Below are 21522 nucleotides of genomic sequence, written 5' to 3' on the forward strand. Positions count from 1 at the left end.
CGGGAACTCCAGCCCCACGACCCGCCTCGCTCCCGCGGCGCCTGCTTGGGTTCGGCGGGTTTGCTCACCTCGCGGGAGCCGGTAGTTCCCCCGCCGCCTGAGTTCGGGATCGGGGTGCCGCGCGGCTTTGGGAAGCCTCGTGCGCTCCTAGCCGCTCGTCCGGGCGCCCTGGTCACCCCATGCGGGAGGGCGGACCGGGATTCCGGGCTCCAAGCCGCACTCGGAGCCCTCGCGTGCTATCGGCAGATACTCTCTCCCAGCTCTGGCGCTTCCCGGGGCGCCCCTGCGGGGAGGTCCTCCTAGGCTACCCCGCAGGAATATGCGGCGGGGAGCACTCGGCTCGCGCGGCCGTGGGGCGCCCCGAGGACTGGAGGGGCCGGGGCGCCCCCTCGCGCGAGTAGGGAAGGGCGCGCGGTCCCGGGTTAAACTTGGTGACAATGCATATTTCAACTTCGGAGATCCCTCTTATTAAGATGAAAATGAAAACCCAGGTTTCTGGCTTGGCCGTCCGGTGACCCAGCAGCCGCGAGGTGACAGCGCCGGCGGGCGGCGGGTGGGGACAGCTGGGAGAGACACGTTGTTCTCTAAGTGATGTTTCCCGGGGAAGCCCGCTCCACGCAGCGGATTGGTGGTCTGTAGGATCGACCAGCCTTGGAGTCCTAGCCCGGGGCTGGCCCTCCCTGCAGCCCGGGTACCCAGGCCTGCCCTGCCCCTTCCCACGGGTGGTGAGAGGCCGGGGAGGAGCAGCGGAAGGGCGGCCGGGCTCTCTACGTGCGGAGAGGGTTGGTTGGGGAGCCTCATGGATCGATGGAATTTAAAAAGGGAACGCTGAGCTGGATTTTATTCGTGCTTGTTCTTTTCAAGTTAGTGCAGCCGCTTGGTACTGTGTGCTTATCAGTAGTAATAAGTTAGCATAACTTTTGTTCTGATCTCAGAAACAGTGTATGCTCTGGGTAGAAAACATGGAAATGAGGAGAAATATACACAGTAAAACAGAAACCATCCCGGATCCCACAGTTCCTACTGGCCTTTAATATTTATTAATCTTACTTGGGGATCACACTCTTGCATCTTTAATCAATAAGTTACAACTGGAGCTTATCTAGCTTAAATCAAAAGTAATCCCTCATTGCAACTTTCCCTCCCCACCCTTCAAAGTGTGATTGTCTCTGAGCACCAGAGTTTGGGTTTATGGGCCTGGCTCCCTTCTCAGCAGGCCGCCAGCCCCCTTTCCTGTGGGTGGTGTCGTCCTTGCCTTCTGTATGCAGGCCTGAGATGGAGAGAGACAAGAGTGGTCAGCTTGGAACACTGGCTCAGATAGGATTGGCCTTGTGCCTGTCCACCCTCCCCTGTGGTTTTGGTTCCTTGCCTTGTAAAAATGAAGGTAATGATTCTCAATCTGTTTCTCAGGCCACCATAAAAATTAATGGGTGGTTTGCAAAGTGTTTTGCCATCCTTGGATGGACAGCGGCTGTACTTTATCGGGCTAGGGAGCATTCTGCTGTCCTACGTTGCTGTGGTCATCAAATAAAACAGTCTAGCTCCCATCTGGCCATCCTGACCAGGAGACAAACTCCAGGAATGCCTGGTGCAGCCTGGGGAACCATCCTAGTCCCCTGCCCAGGGCAGTTTCCAGGCCAAGCCCCTCAAAATGGGGCTTAGGAAGGAGACAACAGGCCCAAATCCACCTCCCCCTCTGCTTGCTGCATGTGGGCGATGGGAAGAGAGTCGGGGGCACCGATATTAAGATGGGCCCCAAGTTGCCCAGGCTGATGCTTGCCCATCTGTGGACTGCCAAGGCCACGCTGATCCTAGAGGGAACAGTTAGTTCTGGGAGAATGACTCAGAAAGTGCACAAACCTGGCTTCCTGGGGGTTTGTTTTATGGCTCACTTGTTTATTAAATGAACAATGAGCAGCTCAGATCTGCTGGGCCTGAGAAGCTTCTGTGAGCTTTAATTTTTTTTTTCCCCCCTAGTGAACCAAGACTCAGGCACCACACTTCAGTGTCCTTTTAAAAACAATTAGGAGGGACTCATACCATTAGTGAATTTCAGGTATGAAAAGCCTGGGTAGGGAGAGGTGCCGCACAGGTTGCCTTTTGTTCCCCTGGCACAGAAACCATGCTGGAAGATCCTCTTTCTGTAAACGGTCTCACGGGTTCCAGTTTGTCATTTGATAGTTTCATTTTTTTATTGTCGCTCCCACCAATGCTTTGATCTGCCCAAGGTCTAGTAGCTGATGGCAGCCCAGACGCGGGGGTTTCCGGAAGGACCCAGAAAGTGGACTGGACAGGTTACTGATAAGTTTCCTTAGCTAGGCTCATTGTCTGGTAATGTGCTTCCCCCTTATCTCAGGGTAGGGCGGTAGGGAGAGTGTGGCTGGATTTTCTGCTTTGCTGTTGTTTGTGAACTTGTGGCCGGCAATGGTTTTCCTGCAGGATGCTTGAACAGACTTCTTTCTTATTCTAATACTGGTTTCTAGATAATAAGATCTGCTAATGGAAGTGGGTTTAAATCCCAGGATGCTGGCCAGTAAAGTGTGAGAGGAGAGTGTGCTCCCTCTTCTTCCTGGGGAGGAGGCCACCTGGCTTCCTTCCACCAGCTTCTCACGGGAGCCCCTGACCCAAACAAGGTTAGGAGCCATGGGGTTCAGCCTCTGCTGACCACCTCCTGGGCGCGGGGCAAGCCTCCCTGGCTCCTGGCTTGACGTTCCAACCTTGTTTTGAATGTTGAGCATGTGGGCCTGTGGCCAGCGATGTGGGTTCCTCTTAGCTTTGTTGTTTTCCAATTTGACACCGAATTGGGTTGTGTGGCGATGTTTCTTCTGAGAATTGGAGTCAGGCCCCTGGGATATTTTATTTCCTAAGGCCCTGGAGATGGGTACTAGGACTTCTTTGTCCCAGGTCACTGCCTGACAACCAGGATTGTGAAAGGTCACCCAGCAGCTAAAGAGACTCCACAGAGAGCACACAGGCCAGCTTTGCTCCCTCTGTTTGCACCGGCTTCCAGAGCTGGATCTTGGCTCCCCAACTCTTTGCACAGTAGAAGCCTCACATCCTGCCATTACCCTCTGGAGGGAGTGACAGAAAAATAATTCACCAAGCCCCCACACAGCCCGGAAACCTGCCCCTGCTGCTCTATGGGCCCCAAGGGTGTCCCTGTGTTACATAAGAGCACCTGATACGGCAGGACCAGCGGCTGCTGGAGAGGGTGGCAGTGTTGAGCCTTTAGAAGAAGACAGGCTGCAGAAGGTGTTTTGGAAATAAAAGGCATGTGTGGTGTGTGTCAGGGAGGGAAGGGTGAAATCCCCTACAGTGCACACAGCCTCCCTTCCATCCGCCAGGTGAACAAATACCCTCCCAAACCACCAGTCAGTGCCTGTGGAATTGAGGGAAAGGATGGCAGACCGAGTTTACCTAATTTAAATTGGCATTTGGGGGCTTCAAGATGTACGAGGCCCCATGTGCACACTTTAAAGGCTCACAACTCCAATATTCATTCAGTAAATGCTTGAGCTGGGACTCGAGCCTGGATGTGCCTGGGCCCAGAGCTCTCTCAGCTCACATCTCCCAGTGTGCTGAGATTAAAGAAACAAATGGCTGTCAGTCATGCACTTTGGTAGCGTTAAGACACAGGCATGAAAATAGCAGACTGCCTGCGTCCCTTACACAGTGATAAAAAAGCTCTTCCTCTGAAGGTGAGGCACTCTTTAAAACCCATGAAAGCTTTTCAGCTGCTATGGAAGGTAGCCAGTTTGCACTTTTGTCCCCCAAGGCCACTGCCTTTCCCCCTGTCTGCAGGTTAAAGGTTGATTTATTTAGAAGATTGCGTATTTTGAAGTTGGGATAACTCAGCATCCACTATGGAGTTTGTCCTTGCACCATGAAAAGAGGGTATTCTGGGCAGATGAGGTCACTAGAATAAGATTCAGATTATGGGAAGGCTGTTAAGTAAGTGGAAGATAAGGGTTCCACCTTCCACTTACAGCCTAAGAAATTACATACTAATGAGATTATTCTTATCTGCTCAATGAAAGCAAGTCTCTGGGGACTCTGCTGAAGCCTGTTAGCCCAACTCTTCTGAACAGATTGAAAAGAATACTTTCGTGAAAGGATTTTGTGGTTCCAAATTCTCACAAATCATCCTCTCCCCTCTTTCCGTCTTCTCCCTTCCCCCTAGTTCTGCAGGCAACTGAGGAAAACTTGACTCCATTCTTGATGGAAGTCTTTAAAGTCTGCAGGCCTGAAAGGAAAACAAATGTTTCCTGAGCCTGTAGTGTGCTGATAAACCTGCTCTCTGAGAAAAAAACAACAAAGAGCTGAGGTTGTAGCATCTGCCAATTACCAAGGTGTAAATGCTCCCACCATAACTGAGTGCTAGCTACCAGTGTTGCGGTGGCAACATTGTTACAGTGTTTCCCTGAAAATAAGACCTGGCCGGACCATCAGCTCTATTGTGTCTTTTGGAGCAAAAATTAATATAAGACTCAGTGTTATATTACATAAGACCTGGTATTATATTATATTATGTTATGTTATGTTATGTTATGTTATGTTATGTTATGTTATGTTATGTTATATTATATTACATAAGACCCGGTCTTATATTAAAATAAGAATAGATCTTATATTAATTTTTGCTCAAAAAGATGCATTAGAGCTGATGGTCTGGCTAGGTCTTATTTTCGGGGAAACAGTAACAATCTGTGAGCCAATCAGAGCCAGCTCCAGCTCACCTTTCTTGCACTGAGCCCGCCTGCCCAGCCCCCTCGTATAATGGATGAAAGGGCTGTCTGGCTTCTGCTTGAACCATGTCTGCTTAGAAGCTGTGCGGAGAGAATTTGGGTGTCATGGAGGAGCCTAATGAGGGCAGCAAGAGTAAAGTGCTTCAAAACTCAGGCCGCATCTTAAAATCATCTGGGAACTTTGAAAAACAATTTTTTTTTCCTTTTTAATCCTTTGCAGCACCCTTCCCCAGTTGAATCAGAATTTCTGAGGGTGGGGCCCAGACATGAATAGTTTTTAAAAGCTCCCAGAAGAGCCCCCTTTATGTCTATCCAATATGAACCCCATTGATGCAGGGAATTTGTGGAAAAAGAAAGTGAGTGAGTGTCGATGTTTCTAAGTTTCTTTGAGTCAAACTGATGGACATGCTGGGAAGCAAGGTTTCAAACGCTCCAGAGAATGACAGTTTTGCAGTTTCTTTTATACACTGAGAATTAGGAGGGAACGGAAAGAAGATAGCATGAAGGTGGGAGACAGCAAGGTGGGGAAATCTCTGTGATTGGATTACAGGATAGTAAAGATATGTGCCCTCGAGAGTGGTTACACCTCAAGGGGTCTGAAAAAGAGGTGTTTCAAAAGTGAGTTAACCTAGATGCACAGAAAACAGTGGACAGGGCTTGCTTAAGGCAAAGATAACCTTTTCATAGGCTTGGGGTGTGACTACCCACCCTGACCTGTCCAGTTAGGAATGTGTGATCAGATCGCACTGTGGGGTTACTTTTGGTCGGATTTATTACAGAGGACATTTTCATACACAAGAGGTAGTTTGGGGCCACGCATGGCAGACCCTGTATTTGAGGCCAATGAGTTGAAACTTTGCCTTGTGGGGCCAGCAAAAGTTTTCCCGCAAGAAGCTCTGAGTGTGAGGAAGAGGCCGGCGGAGGCCCAGATCTTCCGGTTGCCAGTTGTTGATCTTACTCCAGTGGCCCTTTCCCTCTGCCATGGTGGGCCACATCCTCATTTTGCCTTGGTTGTGTCTGCTGGTTTAGAACAGACAAGGGTCTTGGTGGAAGAAGGGGTCCAGTTGAAGCAAGGAGATGGCTCCTTGGGTGGGCGTGGCGAGCTAACCTCGGATGTCAAAGCAGAGAGACAGAGTCTACAGAAGCTTTTTGGGAACCGCATGTGAAGAAAGGAGACACTCGACAGCCCAGGACTTTGTAAGAGTCCCTGAGCTTGGTTGCACATAATCTGATTATATTTTCACTATCATAATAAACAGTAACATTTGAAAACGTGAGAGCTTTCTTTGGAGGCAGCAAGCACATGAGAAGTGAGTGTCACTGAACTTCTGAGCCAGTCTTGTTAGCAGATCTGGGACTAGGAAGAGGCAAACGATGGCCTTGGGGTGTGGAATTTAAGGAGGCATCCCTTGGCATTGCACACACGTAGGGGTCGCCCTGCTGATCGACCGATGGTGGAGAGAAGGCAGACTCAGGCCTCATTCCGTTGGACTGGAACGCGTGAGCGTGGAGGAGCTCAGTGGAGACTTGAGTGGAACAGTGGGTCCTGGGAGCACATGTCTTGGTCAGCCGTGAAGGTGGGGCAGGAAGGCCAAGGGGCAGGACTGAAGCAGCTGGCAGTGGGAGAGAATGTCCTGCGTGTGTCCCTGAGGCCAAAGAGGAGAAGGCTGGGGACGTGGAGGAAGGGGATTGGGAGCCCAACACAGACCTGAGAGTTCTGGGTAAGGAATGATCAGAGAAATGGCCACTGGAAGCCGGGAGGTGGGGGGGGTGGAGGGGCTGGGTTTGGCTTCTTCAAACCGTGTGATTGTGGTGTGGGAAGCTTCTAGAAAAAATAGAGAACACGGAGGATAGACCACAGAGAAGAATGTTAGTGATGAACTCAATAAGATTGTCACGGGAGAGTGTCAAGACAGGAGGGACCCAGGGTTGGGTCACAGCAGCCGGGGTGCTGGCTGCCGGCGAGGTCTGGTGGGCATGACGTGGAGTGGTCCAGCAGGGAGCCATGGAGGGTCCAGTGAGTGGGCGAGTGGCCAGAGATGGGCGTGGATGGTTGTCATCAGGAGGGACTGGTTTAAAAGGCTTCCCCAAATGCCTTTTCAGGTTGTACCTCGGCTACTGGTTTTCACCAGCCTTTGTGAGAGGCTAGCTGGGGGCCTCATTCGTCCGTAAGACCGAGGTGCCTCATGGGAAACCTGTCCTGTCTCCCCAAGTCAGAAGCTGACCACTGCTTCCTGACATGTCTGGTGTCCCCCTAGACGGGGCGCTGCTGGGTGTCGGGTTGCATTTTATTTATGTCCATGTCCTCATTGCACAGAATGTCCCATGAAGGAAGAGATTGACAGGTGAAGGGGGCGGCCAGGCTGAAAACTTAGGGTGGCGACTCCCCATAGAACCATGTAGGGACAACGCTAATATTTTCTCCTTAACAGTTTAAACAGATACTTCTTACCGTATCTGACAGACGTAATTTCTGGCCTATGAATAATAATCGGCTTGCTTAGTTAGATCTGCTGTCAAGTGGCCATCCCATGGTTCTGTGCAATTTAATTTTTCATTCACTGAGGCTTACTACCCACCTTTGTTGACCCATTTTACACTCTTGCCCTTTTTGAAAGGATTGGAATTTTTAATAGCTTCAGGATACAAAGAAGTACATGAAATATTCTAAAAATGCACGTATTTTTAGACATTTTAAAATTACCCTTAGAATTGTAGCTTTGACCAGTGGTATCAGGTATTTGTATGTGTCCAGTGCACACACGGAAAGTAAAGGTGCTGTGTTCAAGTTGAACTGGAAGTAGTAATTGCAGCTGTCGTGATACATAGAAACAATTCGTGTAGCGTGCTGGGCCCAGGGCCTGAGAGCAGAGCTTCTCTGAAGATGGTGTGGACGGTGTTGGTAGGAGCGAAACACAAGGTCATCTCGTGTTTCCTTCCCCCTTCCCCCCACCCCACATGCCCCCTGGCAGAAGTGGTGAGGTGTTTCTTCCCCTTGTGACTTCAGAAATCAGTGTTTTGGCTGTTTACAGGAGGAGGGCTCTGTTGTGCTTATGTGCCGGTCCGCTGGCCACTGGCTAGCTCGCCTTAGTGGTGCTGTAGGACCATTACCCCAACATTTCGAATTCTGGTCACGTTTCAGGCCCATGTTGGAAGGTGCCGACTCTGGGTGACATCACAGCACATCGGTCACTGCCGGACATCCAAAATGAGTTCCCCGGAGTCTGCTGACTGCACATTGTTTGCTTATATTTTAGTAGAAGCACCTCTGCATTCAGTGCTGTTCATTTAGAGGGAAGTTCATGTTCAGAGACAGATTGGGGATCTGTTGAGTGTTGAACTTCCTCAGCTCCAGTCAGGGCGCGTCAGTCAGCCTGGGAGAGAAGGAGGAGGGCGGCTGCCAGGAACTCATTTGCTTCAGGTGGGGACCAGGGGCTTGTCAGTCTCCTTACTTCCATTTTATTCTCAAATAGTTTAAGCATCTGAGTCATTCAGATTTCAGGTAATTTGACATTTAGATACTAATCTCAAATATAGTTACTAGGTGGTCACACACGCACACACACACGCACACATTTGAAATACTCACATTCACCTTTGAACGGGATTTTCTGTGATTTCATGTATTTACTGGGCTTTTCCTCTGTCAGGCACTGTGCCCGAATCTTCTGTAAATGGCTCTTTCTTTTCGGTCAATCACATACGAAACAGCCTGGTTTGCATAACTGAAAGTCATCGTATTTGAGTCAAGGAAAATCCTTATTAAGAATTAAGTGACTAACCATCCATCATGTTCTTCTAACTGTTTCGCATCCAAGCCCTTGTCGGGGAACAGAAATAGCTGAGATGACGTTTTCAGGCCGGACCGCAGGAAGTTCCTTTTTTTTTGCAGTGGGGTCTCCAGTGGCTCTTCTTTGGGACCTGTTTTATTTTTGGTGACATCAAAGGCTTCTCCGTGGCACACACCCGTCTGTGTTTGAATCTTTGGCTTCTGTTTACTTGTAGTTTTGACCTCGGGCACGTTTTTGGACTTCTTTGAGGCTCAGCTTTCTCCTCTGTAAAATGGTGGTGGTGCTGCTTACCTCCCCGGGGCTGAGAGATGGAAATGTGGAGATGGTGGACGTCACTGCCTCACCTGAGGCTTCAGCCCCACACCTGTCAGGAGCCCTTGGTCACTGGTCTCTTCTGAGTCCTGTTCTTCCGTGTTGAGTAAATGGAGGTTTTGTTCTGTGATGTTTCAGCACCCGAGTAAACAGGAACGCAGGACTTGGATATTTTTAGGGGTTCGGTCTGACGTTTACAAAGCGCACAGGTGTGGACTCGCGCTGTGGTGCTGTGGGGCCTACCTAAGGATTAGGACCCCCAGTCCTGGCCTCATTCCTCAAATTCCTGGGAGCAGGAGGGAATGTGTGAGGTGGAGTCAGCAAGTTGCACCCACCACACTCCCAGGCTGGGATGGAGTGTGGCTCTGGCTGGTGACATGGGCGACAAGCAGCTGCTTGCGGAAGGGGTTGTAAGGAGGCCTGACCTACCCTGGGGGGCGGGAGAGGGTGGGGTGAAGAAGCATTTTGTGTTCAGTGTAAGTACTTCCTAGATATGTGAGTATGAATTGTTTGGGGATGAGTTTCTTATGATTTTCCCTTCTTTTATTTAAAAATACTTCTGCACTTTAAGGTTTGTTTTTTAATCACTGGAGTAATTACTTATTCGTATAGAAACATTAGAAAATGCAAAAGGAGAGAAAAGTTCACAACCCTTGAAAGTCTGCCACCCACCCATAACCTGACTCTGGACCATTTCCTGTGAGTCTTTCACAGGTTTTCACATGTGAAGCTAGACCTTCCAAACAAAATGGATGGTAGAGTGAGCGAGCGCTTGTTTTGTCTGCTTGGACCTGGCACATAGTAATTCTTCAATAAGCATTTGTGCAATGAATACTATGCTTTTTAAAAAAGTGCTTTCTATCTAAAATTGTTGCTGACATTTTCAGGTGACTAAGGACAGTTTTAGGTCCTCAACTTTACTGTCAGGTTTGTACAGGGATGCACCTTACTTGTTTAACAAGTTTTTATTCATTATAAACACGCAGTGAATATCTGGACACACACATCTTTCCATGGTGCGTGTTTCTCCTTGGGATGATTTTTTTTTTTTTTTTTTTTTTTCACTTTCAGGCTGCTTAAAATCCATAAAGAACTCGTAGTTGTATTCGTTGTTGGGTGAGTGTATAACCGCTACTCAGAAAGGCACCTCCAGAGGGAGTGACACGGGGGCAACCCCTGCGTCTGTGGAATAAAATGCAGTGAACTTGAAGACCATCTTAGATTGTCGGCAGCCCTGTGGGAGACTTCATCGCCCGTTATCCACGTCCTGACGTGCTGCACGGTGCACTTTTGGGGTGGTGGTGGGAAGTGCACCCCTCAGTTTTAGGAGGCACACATACATGCCAGTTTCAGGAACATTAGCATTTGGGGGGAACCGTGTGTTTCAGGCAGAGGAGATGTTTCTGTTGGGAGGTCTTCAGGGCCCACCCCCTCCTAGAAAGGGGTAAGTGATGGACTTCCAAGTGTTCAGCTTCAGGAATGGTCATTGGAAGCTCCTCAGGGTCATGTCATTGTAGACAGCCAGGCATGCATGACTTGGGGGGCTGTGTCCCTTGATTGGCATATTGTGACAATTGAATGGCATATTGATCTGGCACAGATTTGATTTTCAGAACCTCCAGGTTCATCAAGAGGAGAACGTGCGTGATGCCGTCCACTGATGATGAGGCCGTAGTTCTTATTTCTAACTGCTGTCTGGTGTCACAGGACTTCTTCATTCTGGCAAGAGAAGAACTAAGTGATGGGCGGAATGTTCTCTGGCTGTGTCCTGAGCGTGGCTGCCTCCTCGGGTCTTGGCACCACGCGGTCTCTCTCAGGCATCAAGCATCTGCTGGGACATGACACGGCACTTTGGGGGCTGCTGGGAAGGCGGGAGGCTGGCTCGCTCACTCTGGTTATTTGTTCTGGTGCCAGGTCCACCTCAGGTGTTTGGGGGTCAGGAGGCCCTGACCAGGCCTGAGAGTTGAGCCCCTCTGTGACCCTCTGGGACACTGCCCTGGGTCTCTCCTGCTTCTGGTTGGCTGTTGTGTGACTTGAACTTCAATCCCTCCCCTGTGAGCCAGGCAGGGGATGGAGAGACCACCAGAGATGCCTCTGTTTAGGGAGAACAGGTCAGGGTGCACGAGATGTGCCGGGAGAGCAGGACAGGCTCCCCAAAGAAGCCCACTAAGTGGGGGTACTGGAAGGAATTGCACAGGTGCACGCAGGGGGCTTGGGGACAGTGGGCGGTTGGGTGAATGCAAGTCAAAAAGGGGTGACAGCTTTCTGGGAGCACCACAGAGGACATGAGAGGCAGATGGCTGGATGAACAGAGCCTTCTGGCCTTCAGTCGGCTTTGAACTTTTGTCTTGGGGCACTGGGGAGACTTGGATCAATGTGCGAGCATGATTTGAAAGGGGCCAGGGAGGGGACCTGACACAGCACACACCTCATCCTGGATCCCTCCTCACAGCCCTGACACCCCCTGCAGCCTATAGGCTCCCGGGACCCCACTGTGTGACCCACAGGAGTGCTTCTCCCTCACGGATTATTGTGAGAGGCTCCTGAAATCATCTGATTAAATGGCCCCTCTGTACAGTTTTAATTAAGAGTTATCTTTATTTAAAAATGACACTTCGGAAACGAAGCTGACGGTCGGATTATCGAGAGCGCCGCAGCATTTTATATTCTAGAAAGGAAAAGTGTTGATGAAGATGTGAAGATTTCCAGTTTAAACGACATCGGAGGGACTGGAGAGATGGATCGGAGTACCTCCAGGTCCCCTGAGCCGCTGACCAGCTTTAAATGTGGCTGTGCCCCCAGGCCACCGCACACGGGGCACCAGGCTGGATGGACGAGTCCTGGCATGCCGTGTCAGCTTCTGAAACTCACCAGGATAGGCAGTGGTCCCCTCCTGACTGTCCCCTTCTCGGCCCCCGTGAACTGCTGGGAGGTTGTGGCTTTGCTGGCCAGCCAGCAGATTTCGTGTTTCACCCACATGAACCTGGCCCATCCCGTTTCTGCTTCTGGGGAAACTGCAGTGGAGCCTTGTGCTCCAGTAGGACAACCAGCCGTCCTTGAGGTGCTCAGAATAAAAACCATTACTTCTTCCAGGTGAAAAGGATATGACTAAGAGCTAGAAAATGATGTCATCAACACTGCTCTCTCGTCATCAGTGAAACTGTCAAGTAATTGGCTGCTTGCTAAATTGGGAGTATGATTATTCTGGCGAGAAGCGGGGTTATTTTGATGAGCAGGAAAATGGAGAGAAGAGCAGTGGTTCCCGGGGATCAGGTGGGTGGGGGCTGGTGCATGTAACAGGTGACTAAGGCATTCAGGACGAAATGGCGATTTACGGCTTAGCCGATGATTGTAAATTAGGCGTCCTGGGAAAACTTGAGCGCGTGACTTTGAATATGTTAGGTTGTTCATGGTTGTCCTTTGCCTTCAGATTTTACTGCTGGGAATTGCAAATAGGCCCCTCAGTGGAGCCTGTGAACAGGGCTGGAAGGGAGTACGCAGGCAGAGGCTGTGGTTTGGGTGCGAGGGTCCCTGGGCGAGTTTGGGGCAGTGGTCTCCTGGCATTTGTAACAAAATGAAGGCCACTGTAGATGTAAAATGTTTGGGGAGAAATGAGAAGTGGTAGCTGATGTCCGTAAAGCCCCTACAGGCAGTCGTGTGCCAGGGCCTTTGACTTCTCCGACCCTGATGGAAACCCAGTGGGGTAAGTGGCATTGTTCACACCCTGCCGACAACAAAGCTGAGGCCAAGTGTCCATGGACATGGCGACTTTCGAAAACACCGGGCAGCAAACGGCCTTACATGCTGCTTGTGCCTGGATGCTAACTGAAGGCATGCTGACCCCAAACCGTGAGTGCCAGGCTTCCCTGGGCAGCGGCCATTGCAGGTCCACAGACCGCGAGCACGGGAGGATTGGGGCCACTGAAAATGACACGCCACCAGACGTTTCCCTGGCGGCCACCGTTCATTCTCAGGTGGGTACTGCCATGGAGTGGCTTCCACCTCCCTGCCCGCGGTGTGTGTTTTACACGCCAGCGTCTTGGATTCCGTTTCACACTGACTGCACCTCCTACACTGGAGGCTGTCTGTGCCTTTGAACCCTCATCTTCCTTGGAGTTGTAAGGATGCTCAGAAACTCCCAATAAAGTCGTTTTCATGGATGGCAGATAGTATTGGTGACAAACTAATGTGAGCGCCGCATGTCTGGCAGAGAAAGTGTAGCACTCTGCTTAAGTGCGCCAACCTCGTGCTTGGTAACACAAGTACTAGAGAGTACGGATCCCCCTTTGCTAACAGGTCGTGTCCATGTCTTCTGCCTTTGTTGGGCGTTCTTGCACAGCACAGGTATATGGGGCTTATAACCATCACAGCTGGGACGTCAGTAGCATTTGCTGTGTGCCAGCCGATGTCTTCGCACTTTACCTATAAACTCCTCATCCTTACATCTCATGTGAGGCGAGGCACTCTTGGCGATGCCTCTATAACAGATAGGGAAACTGAGGCACCAGACAGGTGGGACTCGTCAGAGCTGTGAGTGCAGCAGTCAGGATTTGAGTCCAGACTGTCACTGATAAGCCCCTCACTGGGTGCCTGTTCTCCCCAAGGGTAGGCAAGTCCCGGGGCAAACAAGGTGCTTTCCACCAGACCAGGGAGCAGCGTGGGGGAGGCAGGCAAGGTGAGGTCTCGGGTGAGAGGAGGATGGGCAGGTGATAGGCAGGTGGATAGTCCGAGGGGCTGATTTCCGTCCACCAGCAGGAGCCAAGGCTTGAGCACAGGGAAGAGACCCGAAAGCTGGGAGAGGGGGTAGTTGGGCAGGAGGGGCTCCGTCTTCTCCCCCACTTCACCTTCACGCTTGGCAAGCACACAGGAACCCTGCTGTTGTGAGGTGTGTCTCTGTGTCCACATCCCCCCCTCATCTCCATCGAAACTGTCGTTTGTCAAGGTCTACACCTCGCAAGGCGCCCTGGATCCTCACCACCAAGTGGTAGATGGTTTAGAGATAAACCTTTATACCTGAGAAGCCTGCCCTCAAATATCTCTGTTTTCTGGTGCTTTTCTGATTAGCCATTGTCTGCAGGAACTAGTGCCCTATGGGAAGCCTCCCCACTCCCGCCCTGCCCGGGATTGAGCCATCTCTGGTTTTCCTGCTGCCACCTGTGGGGAAGCCCCACAGGACTTTACCTTCATCAGGTGACAGTGGCCACACCCAGGGCCATCGGGTCCTCTCACCTGTCCATCAATGCTGATGGAGTGGATGGTGAATAGGACCATCTGTGCCCTAGTCCACCAAGAGATCTGGGACTCAGGATAGCTTGGTGATAATGGTGATGGATTGATGGAAAGTTCCAGAATTGCCTCTTTGGATGTGTGAACACGGAGGGGATATTTGGAAGTAGCAACATGGCTAGAACAATGGTGGGGGTGGTGAGGGGTGGTTTCATCTGTGTTTCCCTAACCAGGTGCTCCAGGGAGAGTCACCTGGTGAGTGCTTACAGCCAGGTGGACCCCAGGGGGTCCTTGTTCTTTCTAAGGGGTCTAGTTTTTATTTTAATATCCTCTTTTAACCTAAGAGTTATTTTTTTAAGTACTTAATTTTTCTCTTCTCTATTTTCCCTTCTTTCTTCCATCTTATTTCTAGTTAACTTCTGGCATCATTGCATTGGGGCCAGGGGATGTCTGTACAGATTTCTACTTTGGGGACGCTTACAGAGGTTCAAGAATGTTTCCAGTGTTGGCGAATGTCCTTGGGTGCTTACACATCATTTTCTCTGTCACAGGTTTCGACTTGGATCGATTAGACCAAGTTCATTGATTCCAATATGGTCTGTGTTGCGGCCCATCTGTTCAGTCTGTCGGGCTGTCAGGTTTCGAGAGCTGGGCGCGTGATTCCCGGCTGCGGTTTTGTCGTTTTCTCGGGATCAACACTAACGGTTTTTCTTCATGTACGTTCTTTCAGAATGGTCGTTGGATCTTTTTGTCACTTTACATTTTGTCGATGTAAAAATCCTCTCTTGTGTGGGTGTATTCAGTGTGCCTGGTCCTGAATTTTGCCTTTCCTGACACTCCTTTATTGCTGGGTCCGCTTGTCATAGGTCTGTTTCCCGCAGTATATGAGCGGTTCTTTTCACGGGGTTCAAGTCTCATTCTAGATATTTCCTACTTGGTGTAGTGACACACAGGATTGGTTTTATGATTTGGTGACTTAAGTACCTGGGCTCTCGGTTACCTTTACCACCAGGAGAACATTTCAGCCGAAATGGTTTGATGAGTGTCAAGAATGGGTGTGGTGTTGGAACTCCGGGATGCGGCAAAGTGAGTGCCTCGCAGGGTGACCTCATCTCTCTCTTCCCAGTGTCTGGGGGCGTAGTTTTCACGAGAAGTTTCAATTGCATGTTGTTAAATCTGCCAATCCTGTTATGAATTTCTTGTTGCGCAGAGTACTTAATGAGTTGGGGTTTTTTTGCAGTAGTGTGTGGTTTTGATTCTGTGTGTTTAATGCCCTGATCAGGAGGTGACCCAGGTTCATCCCCCACCCAGGGCTCAGGGTCCCCCTCTCTGTATTTGGGAGATTGTGTCTTACTATGTGTACTAGTGGGGTTCTGTGGGACTCTACAGTCACATGACGTCCCGTGTGTGCCGACTTCTGCTGCGAGTGATGTAGCTTGTGACCTGGGCCTCTGCCTGAGTGGCAGACCTCTTTCCCCTTGTTCCTGCATGTTCATTCATCGGTCCCCTCGTGAACACGCACTGATGCCATCAGCGTGCTGGGCGTGCTGCAGCGATGGTCTCCACCCTTTGCCGAGAACAGAAAACACCATCTGATTGTGTTTCTTCCAGGCCTGCAGATGCCATAGTGGTCCCCCATGATGTGTTTGCTTTCCTGGGCCTTCCCCCTGTCACTTCCTGTCACCTCCTGCCTGTGAGACCTGCCTCCTTAGGCCTTAAGGCTCCATGTCAGACACACACACTCTCTGACCGCCAGTCGCTCCCCCTTCCTTCCTCACTTCTTGTTTAGTTCCAGATATGGGTCAGAACTCAGCAGTTGCAGGCACTGATCCTGGGGGCTGACCCAGGTGGCCTTACCTTGCTCCTAAACTTAAGGGGGGTCTCCGCAGGGCTCCTCATGCTTACAGGTACTGCTCACCAACCCCGCCCCCCCACCAGAGAGGCAGTTGGCCTGGGCCTGGGGCCCCGCATCCCTAATTTTAAAAGCATCCTAGGTAACTATACTCAGCCAGACTGAAAATCACCCACTTACGGTGACGCCATTGGAATACGTGTTGCATGGTCTCATTCCTGAGAGAATGGTTTTCCTGAGCTTTTGGTGTGCTTACATTTGTTTGCTCTAAGCATAGTACGTGCTTTTGTAACAATTCCAAACATGACAGGCACCTGGCAAGTGAGAAGTGAGTCTCTCTTCACCCCTGGAACAGGCTGTGTCTCTGGGCTCTCCTGGGACTCCGGCCTTGACTTCTCAGCCTTGACTTTTGGGGCTAATTCCGCTGGGCTGTGGGGGAGTCTTCTGTTGACTGTCCTGTCATGCAGGTTTCCACGTCTGTGTTCCCAAGTGGCTGAGGCATCGTTTGGGAATCAGGGTCACTCTTTGCCTCGAACAGCAATTGCCCAGGCGTGTGTTTGTGTTTCTAAACTGCCTTAGAGCTAAGCTGTGCGGCACCAGGCCTGAAGTGAAGGGACTTAGGCTGCAGGGTGGCAGGGTGTTGCCAGACACAAATCATTTCAGAAACTACATGAGGAAAACGAATAGACTCCTGTTTATGACCTCCCTTTCTTTTTAAACATTTTTATTTATGATTTTTAATTTTATTTATTTGTTTTTAACCCCCCACAATAGAAGATTTGCCATCTTAACAGTTTTTAAGTGGGCGGTGCGATAGTGAAAAGTGTATTCACTTTGCTGTGCCGCAGACCTGCAGAACTTTCCATCTTGCAAAACTGAGTCGCCCATTAACTAGCATCTCCCCCTACCCCTCAGCCCCCAGCCCCTGACAACCACCAGTCTGCTTTCTATGTCCATGAATTTGAGTGTTAGGCAGCTTGATTAAGTGGACGCATACCGTGTTTGTCTGTGACTGGTTGATTTCTCTTAGCATAATGTCGTCAAGGTTCATCTATGTTGTAGCAGGTGTCAGAATGTCCCTCCTTGCAAGGCTGAATACTATTCCTTTGCATGGATGGACCACATTTTCTTTATCCATTTGTCCATGGACGTTTGGCTTGCGCCTTTTGGCGGTTGTGAGTCCTGCTGCTATGAACATTGGGGTGCAAACATCTCTTTGAGACCCTGCTTTCAGTTCTTTGGGGTTTATACCCCGAGGTGGGATTGCTTTGTCATATGACAGTTCCATTTTTAATTTTTGTTTGGCACCTCCGTACTGTTTTCCACAGTGGCTGATCCCTTTACATTCCCACCAGCACTGTACATGGTTCCAGTTTCTCCATCCTCTCCCGCACTGGTTATTTTCTGGGTTTTATGGGCGTGTGGTGATAGCACCTGTGGTTTTGACTTGCGTTCCCTGAGGACTAGTGACGTGGAGCATCTTTTCATGTGCTTGTTGGCTGGCCTGCCCCTTTTAAACAGCATTTATTTACTTAGATTTTCTGTCAAGTGTTTTTGACCAGCCGTTTTCTTTATAGGTACAGGAACTGCTTGTGGTAAAAATGAAAACTCAAGTGAGTTGTTTTAGATATCGTGGGTCTCTCATTTCACATGTGCTTGGGGACCTTGTTTCTAAACAGACCATTTAGAAGGAGGATTTCCTTCCATGAAATTGGGAACAAGCCTCCCCTGGCCTTACTCCCAGAAAGCCGCCTCCCCCTGCAAATTGTTGAGAGTCGACATGGTTAAAGTCCGTTGTGATGAGTAACATAAATAAAATGCCCGTCACCCTGCAGACTTGAAACCTGAGAAGCCACCCAGTGACTCTGAAGTTTGGCCCTTGACTGTGTCTTGTGTTTGTCTCTGAGTAAACCACACTTACCCGAGATTTGGGAAGTACAGCCGGTAGGAGGAATCAGAAGTCGTCTGACTACCTGTAACTGTACTGCTGTGCGATCAACACCCGGGCATCTTTTCACAAACGGCGCCATTCGCGTTTGCTCCTGCAACCTGCTGTTTCACTCAGCAGTCATGGGGGACAGCGCTTGCTGGCCACACTGACGTCACCTGTGTGCCATCCAGCTACTTAGCCCTCCCTCCGAGGTGAGTGCCATCTTCCGGGCAGATGTTTGCATCACTTCTTCATGGCCCATGCAGGGATGGACGCAGTAGTTCGCCCACTCCAGTGCACGCACCAAAATTTCCCTCCCAGCTGCTCCCTGAGATGGGGTTTCAGCAAGCACCCCAGCACAGCAAACAGCTTCCCTTGTAGGAGCGGTCCCAGTGCTCTGTCCTGAAGTGAAGCCGGCAGACATCACTGGCAGCCCTGTACGTGGCGGGCACCGGTCTTAAAGCCACCCCGACTTCTTGGGGACACATGCATGTTACAGACCCCCCAGAACAGACAGTAGATGCTTTCTCTCGCTTCCCTCAGCCACAGGCTGCCCAGAGGCCCTTCTCCCCTTTCTGAAGCCTGGCTTTTGGGGGAGCTGTGGGTGGCAATGCCCACATGGGCTGCCTACCACCGAGTGTTTTTCTGGGTCTAGTTTGATAGGTGTGGTTTGGGAAGTTCGCTTGAACTATGGAGAAGGAATGTGTTCACTTTCAGCTCCTCCCCAGCTGTGGGAAAACTGTCATTCAGGGATTTGGGAGAGTTGTGAACTTGACCCCCTTTGCTGCGTTGGGTGGAGTGGGGTGTGTCGCCCTTTGGGCACTCAGCCCTCAGCTAAGAACGATGCCCTGAATCACAGCTCAGGGTGGCCTGGGCTCACCTGCAACCCAGCAGCTTCTTGGTGCTGGGCTGGCCCTGTGTGTCCCCAGTGACCCCTCAACTGCAGGGAGCCTGAGGGCTCATTCCATGCTGCATGGACCAGGGACGAGCTGTCTCACTCAGCGACAACAAGGGGTTCGCTGCTGGGCACAGCTCCTACTCGCCCCTCCCCGGGCACCACAGGCTGGTGTGGGGGTGCTCTTTGGCCTATAGGTGGGAGGAGGGGAAGGAATCAGGTAGCTCTGAGCGAGTCAGCGTGCCCGCTCTGCGGGGGGAGGGGATGTGGCTCATCTTTAACCACAGCTGGTTGCCGGGCCGCAACACGTGGCGATTTGTGATGGGGATAGTCATAAAACACCCTGGTGACAGATGGGGCGTGTGCCGTACACCCGGCACACGTCTGGGCCCTGCCCCTGGAGCAGGCTGAGCCAGGCCCAGCAGGCATCGCTCTGCCTCGCACTCTGTGGAAGGGTAAGGGGTGAGGTGAACGGCTGTGGTGCAAAGCTGGGCGCTGCTGCTGGAGTCCGTCATTTTGCACTGGACAGCTCCTCAGCAGACGACGAGTTCGGTGTCTGTTGAGTAGTTTGTTATCCCAAGACTGAATCCTTCCGGCCTCCGAAGGATGGTGGCAGTGGCAGCAGCAGCTCCACAGCGGCTGCTCTGTGCTCAGTGGGTGTGAGGCAGTGCTGAGCGCTGCCCAGAGCTGCTGCCCTTGTACAGGTGGAAAAACAGACATCCCCAGGGAAGTTCTGTCACCTGCCGAGGTCACAGTGGCAGGACTCAAACCTGGATACACACCCAGCGCCTGAATTCCATCGTGTAACAGTTTTCCTCTGCCCTTTCCTGGGGAACTCACGTGTCATCCTGGCATCCTACCTGTGAGGCAGGTCCTGTGACCATCTTCATTTAGCCTGTGGGTGAACTGAGGCACCAAACAGTTCCCCTAAGCTTTGAAGGTCAAACAAAAGTAGTCTGACCTAGAGCATTCCATCCTAACCCCCACTCCCGCCAGCTGCCTCCCTGCTTCTCTTCCCAAAAGGAACTTAAAAGAGGCTGTGTTTCTTTTCCCCGTCTCATCCTCAGGTGTCCTCCAGCCCCACACAGACACTGATCTCTCCAAATTGAGTGATGGGCCCAGCTCAGCTACGTTCAGTGCCTGGGACGTTGTGTGTCCTCTATATGTGCCTGTGTCCCCGACGCTTAGAGGCTGTCATCCGATGACCCCTGTGAAGGACACCCACAGACCTGAGGGACCTCATCAGGTAACCCATCCATCCATGCAGGGTGGCACCTTCCCCTCAGCACCCGCTCACCTGACCAGGTGTGCGTCAAAACCCTGAGCGGGGCTCGTCTAGAAATTGCCTTTTTTATAAACAGGCCACGTTATCACCTTTGTTTATTTATCCAGCCGCTCAGGTTTTAAACTCCTGTTGATCTTATAGACAGCTGACAGTTCTGTGTCACTAACTTAAATCCTTAGGTGGGAACAGCGTGTGTATGTGGTGAGGAGGTCGCCCGATGTTTTACACAGAGCTGCCTGCAGCTAAGCCAGGTCTGTCCTCAGCCTTGTGCTGGGTACTTTCCTTGGCTTGTTTTGGTATAAATAGCGGAACTTGTGTTTACCCCCTCTGGCTGGCAGTGGATGTGGGGAAGTCTTTATGCAGAGAAGGAACCGGGGGCCTGGAGAAGGGAGTTAACAGCTGCCAGGTGACCAAGGTCAACATCAGCAGTGGTGAGTGGTGGTGACAGTATGCGCCCTTGATATGAAGAGATGATACGAAGGCCACAGGGTCACCTCTGTGGTCCTCCTCCCCAAAATCCATAAGCCCAGAGTAGCCAGGAGAAAAACATCAGACACGTCCCAACCGATGGGCACTTACCAAATTCCTGGCTGGTCCTGCTCAAAACTGTGCAGGTCATTAAAGTAACGAGTGTCTGAGGAACTGTCACAGCCAAGAGGAGCCTCCGGAGACCTGACTAAACGTCATGTGGTGTCCTGGATGGGATCCTGGAATGGAAAAAGGACAGTGGGGAAAAGCTAAGGCAAACTGAATGCAAGTGGACTTCAGTGACTCCTAATGTATCCACATTCCTGCCGCCCTAACGTCAGATGTTACTAGTAAGAGGAAGCTGGTATTGGGAGGTAGATGGGAACCCCCTGTGTTATCTTCCCTACTTCTCTGATTTTTCTCCGTTTCCTCTTTTTTTGGTTTTGTGTCTCAGCTCTGGATTTTTGTCCTGCGGTTACCATGAGGTTTGTGTAAAATGTCTCATACATACCCTAGGCCCTTTTTCACCACAACTGTTCTCTACATCTAAATCTATTCTGAAAGAAAGAGTTTGTTTAAAAGGAACGGCAGTGAGGCCGTGGTGGCGGGGGTGTCAGGGCCTGGCTCTCGGGCCAGCGTGGCCCTCTGCACCTGTGTCCGCTTCATGCAGTGACCACAGCTGGTGTCTGCATCTGGGTGCCCTGCCAGTACGGCCAGCAGGAGCGGGTGCCTCCTGCCAGGGAGAAGCCTGGGCCCCCACACCCTGCCAGTACCCGCTCAGTTCCAAAAGCCACGCATGGTGGGCCCAGCCCCCTCTGGGTCAGGCTGGGGCCCTGTTTCCCCACAGTGCATGCTTTGTTCTCTCCTGGACCAGACATTTAGAGGTGAGCTGCTCTCCTGGCCAGCGAGGGAGCTGGTCTGCAGACACAAACACGCTCATCTCTCTGCCAGGTGAACTTGAGAAAGGGAGCCGAGCGGTGGGGACAATGGGCCTGTTTATAAACTGCTCCGAAATTCA

At 51.1% G+C, this 21522-nt stretch overlaps 1 protein-coding gene and 1 long non-coding RNA gene across 8 annotated transcripts in view; one reads left to right on the forward strand and one right to left on the reverse strand.

Moving 5' to 3' along the window:
• LOC109451501 (uncharacterized) overlaps positions 1-4491 on the reverse strand; it is a 68555-nt gene extending 64064 nt beyond the window's left edge. Inside the window, exon 1 of one of the 3 annotated variants that reach the window (XR_016019796.1) lies at positions 69-4491. This is a non-coding gene — a long non-coding RNA (uncharacterized LOC109451501). The remainder of the gene's footprint in view (positions 1-68) is intronic. The other 2 variants (XR_012490384.2, XR_012490387.2) reach the window with 2 other exon arrangements.
• The window catches only part of SH3BP4 (SH3 domain binding protein 4), an 85449-nt gene that overhangs the window by 238 nt on the left and 63689 nt on the right, over positions 1-21522 (forward strand). For 2 of the 5 annotated variants that reach the window (XM_019739787.3, XM_019739790.3), the window contains exon 2: positions 19819-19997. The exons of 2 other annotated variants lie outside the window; for them this stretch is intronic. The gene's annotated coding sequence lies outside the window, so the exon portion shown is untranslated. Of the gene's footprint in view, positions 1-17761; positions 18069-19818; positions 19998-21522 lie in introns of all 5 variants that reach the window. One more of the 5 variants, XM_074315406.2, reaches the window with a different exon arrangement.

The sequence above is a fragment of the Rhinolophus sinicus genome, chromosome 17 (genome assembly GCF_057876585.1).
Source record: "Rhinolophus sinicus isolate RSI-liver-muscle chromosome 17, RSI-T2T, whole genome shotgun sequence".
In the NCBI taxonomy this organism is placed as follows: domain Eukaryota; kingdom Metazoa; phylum Chordata; class Mammalia; order Chiroptera; family Rhinolophidae; genus Rhinolophus; species Rhinolophus sinicus.